We start from the raw sequence: 4,420 nt of genomic DNA, 5'->3' as shown, positions 1-4,420 counted from the left end.
TAGCCCGGGGTTTTAAACCGCCCGGTTCTAAATTTTATCGGGATGTTCTAGCTGATTTCCAACTCCATCCGCAAGACACTGGCCCCAACTCTGTTACAAATATGTGCCACTTCCAAGTGCTCTGTGAGGTGTTCTTTCAAGAGGAGCCCACAGTGGAATTATTCTGAGATCTTTTCCATCTAAACCGCCATACTGAGTTTACTGATGGCTCTAATACGGAGTTGGGTGGCATGGCGATTCAAAAAGGGAAAGAGGTCACGTACCCTCACGCCAAGCTGCATAGTCACCCCAAGGAGTGGAATCAGACATGGCTCTACTGCAAAGACACCTCCCCTGCTGGTGAGAATCCCTTGCCTAGTTTTCGTTCGGAGCGGCTCAGCAATACCCATCCTTTTCCTCAACGATTGACTGCCTAGGAGAGAAGCAAATATGCTCCCCAGCTGTCAAAGCTTAGAGCCTTTATGGCCAATGGTTTAACAGGGGTTGACCTTGCTCGCTGTTGGATATCATGGAGCATACTACCCCTTAGTCAGCGCTCCAGTTTGATGTGCGAATATAATGATAGTGTGGATGACCCACTGCGACATTCAAGACTCCAGTTGTCCGGTGAAGAAATCACGGAGGCTGTGCGTAAGATACTGAATGAACCAGAGCACATATGCGCTAGAACCAGCCTGCTTCCGTTCTGCGCCACCAACAAACCGCCAGCTGTAAGACTTTGATTTTTCTCTTTGCTGAATCTGTTATCGATATGTCTGGCCATTGTTTCTAATATCAGTGTCTGCATAATCAGGGTGATGATCCGTTTTGGAGCAAAAAGCTGCCGCAGGAGAAACCAGAGAAAACAGATAAATCGGAAAGAGCAACCCGGCAAAAAACTAAAGCTGTGAAGAAGACTGCCCACCGGAGAAGAACCACTGCATCTTCTAATCCGGCCCCTGATGACGAGGTGGATAATCCGGACTTTGAGGTAGAGCTTGACTCACTTGGTTTATTTTTCATGCATCTTATTGATGATGATATTTGTCAGGATGATGCCGAAGCCAGCCATGCGGATGTTGCAGAGGTAATTATTCTCTCTTCCGATTCAGAAACTTTGCCTTCACAAAAAAATCCGTCAGGCAAACCAGAAAGTTAAATTTTCTCATCCTCTTGCTTATTTGGATCCTAAACTTCTTATGAAGACTCAACAACACGAAGCTCGCCGCACCACCCGGCACAGCGGCCAGGTAGTTACCTCTGCCGGTTTACTGAACAGTCCGGTTCGGAAACGTCATTCCGAGGTCTCTAATTCGCTTGTCAGTACTTGTCCTAAAGCGGGCTGCTTTCGTCAACCTCTTAATCCATCTGACTCCGATTATTAGGCTATTTCCCACTCATCTTCTGGCGAGTCGTCGGCTACTCAGCTCCCACCGCTCAAAACGGTGCTTGGGTAAGCTATATTTATTGTGATGTTTGCAGTATACTGCCTTAGAACATATGTTGTATTTAATTTTGTTATTTTTCTCAGGGCCAAATCTAGGCCGAGCAAGAAGGCCCGCCTGGATAAAGCTGCCGAAGAAGATGTCATTCTTGAACCAGGCACAACACCCAATCTTGAAGCGGCTATTCCTGACGATATTCCCAATGATCCACCGCAGCCAGATGATGATCTTACTTCTGAGGAAAGACCTACTGATACCTCAGGTCCTATCCATCAGCCCACAGGTTCCCTCCGGGTTGAAAGCTCCACCGGTCTCGCGAAACCTACTGACAAGCCAACAGCTCCAGTGCAAACCGGCGGTACGAATGATGATGAAGTTGTCATTACTGGCACTGGCCATACTGAGCCAAGCAACCCTGTCGCTTTATCCAAACATTCTGCCAAGGAGGAATTAGCTGCTTTTGGCAAAGGCAAGTGGAATGCTGATCTGACGGCTTATGCTGCTCTGAACGCCCGACATATCCATTCCGGCTATCTGAACCGGCTGTATACCAGCCGTGACTATGAAGTCGGTCTGGTTAATGTGATGAAGGATAAATATGAGGTAACTTCCATATGCTCCTTCTTGCTTGTATGCTTTCATTCTTGTTGACTCTCCTAGCCCCTAAGGGCCGATTTGAAATATTCTTTCAAACCGGGACTTAATAATATGAATCTTGATGCTTTGAAATTTGCTGATGTAGTCCCCAAGGGGCGGTTCAACTTAGCGTAGTTAAACCGGTACTTTAAGTAAATGAAACTGCCGCATCAGAATATATATGATCAAATAGCCATTAGCCCCCAAGTGCCAAGTTGAATACTTGTATTGAGCTTGGGACTTTGTAAACAATTGAAAGATGAAGATCGAATATGCATTAGCCCCCAAGTGCCAAGTTGAATACTTGTATTGAGCTTGGGACTTTGTAAACCATTGAAAGATAAAGATCGAATATGCATTAGCCCCCAAGTGTTGAGCACATAACTTGTTATGTGGTTGGCACTTGAATCCTTCTACCGATTTGTTGAAACATATATATGTCTGCCTGCAGGCGGAGCTGAAGGCGAAAGAAAACCAAGTCGTCGATCTTCAAGAAAACTTGAAAACCCAACAATCTGAAACCTCCAAAGCAAAAGAGGAATTGGCCAGTGCCTTAAGCGCCATGGAGCAACTTAAGGAGAACTTCAAGAAGAAACGGGCGGATTGGGCCACTGAAAAGTCCGCTTTGACCAAACGAGCAGAGGATGCCGAGGCTCCATTAAAACCAGTGACAGATGAACTAACCAGCATAAAGCAGCACGTTCATGCCATGACCACTGCTATCTTTGGTAAGCCATCTTGCCTTCTGAATTGTTTCTGCCTTCTTTATAGGGTCGCCGGTTTATTAACCCTTTATGGTATTTCAGGGACACGCATTGGTCACTTGGGGTCAGATGTGCGGAGAAAACTGAAAGCCGCCTATACCTTAGTTGAACAATTGTACACTGGTGCCCGGTGGATTATCTGTACCGCATCTCATAACAAACCGGCGCCCAATTTGATTCAAGATACTCTGATGAAACTGTCAGTGCTTCCTGCCCGGGTTGAAGAGCTGAAGAAATCTGCTGCTCGAACCGGTGCAATCAATGCTTTAATCCGGGAAAAAGCCTGGGTGCCGGATTTTGATCCTATTGAAGCGGCTCAGGGTTATCCCAGCTTGAAGGAAGACGGGTCAGAATTTGGTGAAGCGGATTTGCGAGCCATAAACCGGGAGGTACGTCCGCTAGCTTGTCAACTGGCTGAGGAGGAAGATTTGTCTCATTATCAAGCCAAATATGACAGCCAGAACAAGCGAATAGCTGCACCAATCCATGAATCGGAAAACCTGATCCCTCCAATCCGTAAGCATACTTACGCTCCCGATATTGATCCATCTTCGCTAATCCATGACGAAGCTGTTTTTTAAGCATTAATGGGAATCAACTGGACAACTGTGGATTTCCAGCCACTGGGTAGAGAAACGGAAGTTGAAGCGGCGCAGGATGACCCACAACCATCAGGCCAGGCTGGTGGCCAATCTTAAACCGGAAGCCGGTTTTTAAAACTGTCTCTCCTTTGTGAAAAAACAATTATGTTATTATGGGCACCATGTTGCCTTGTAATAGGCTGGCTGATACCTTTGACGTTGATATGCCTTCGTGCATAACGTGTTCTTCCTGTGGTAATGAACTTTCCAAAATACTTTCTGAAATAAGAAATTCGTTAAGTGCCACCGCGGTTGTACCGTCAGGTGGAATATGATGTCTGTACGTATAAAGTCAAAACATCCAAAACAAAAAATTTAAGTATATATGATCAAAAAAATTGCAATACATAATACCTGCCACCATTGAGTGTGAAGTTGGCTTGGCCAACCTTGAAGCGGAGTTTTGTAAACCCACACTGTTGGAGGAAATAACGACTCCTGTATATATGTATAATCAAATATGAAATATATCATACCTGTGACATTGAATCACATCGTTGGTTTTACCAACTTTTTGTAGTAAGGGTGATAACCCAAAATTTGAGTAGTGATAATTCCTTCCATATTGTGCCGGTTTATAATAAAACCGTGCCGGGTTGTGATAAACACCGTGTTACTCCGTTAACAACAAGGATCAAACCGGGCAAATAGTCTCCGGATTGACGTGAACTGTGTTCCGTCAATTGATTGGTTAAAAAACTTTGCTGGTTTAAAGAACACAATAAAAAGCAAAAAAACCCTTCAAAGAAAAGTATGAAGCAAAAGCAACGACAAATTTTTTTCCAAAAAAGATTTATTTAAGGTGATCAAATGGCGTAACCATGGTCAAACACGACCAAGCTCCCGTTAGGTGTAACTATGGTTCTAGTTAGCCAGGTCCCCAAGTAATTCTTGTGGCATTTATGTCGACCAAATGGCGTGGTCATGGTTCGGGTTAGACCAAGCCCCCAAGTGA

Source organism: Triticum dicoccoides, chromosome 5A, assembly GCF_002162155.2.
Source record: "Triticum dicoccoides isolate Atlit2015 ecotype Zavitan chromosome 5A, WEW_v2.0, whole genome shotgun sequence".
NCBI classification, from domain to species: Eukaryota; Viridiplantae; Streptophyta; class Magnoliopsida; order Poales; family Poaceae; genus Triticum; species Triticum dicoccoides.
Note: the sequence above shows the minus strand (reverse complement) of the source record.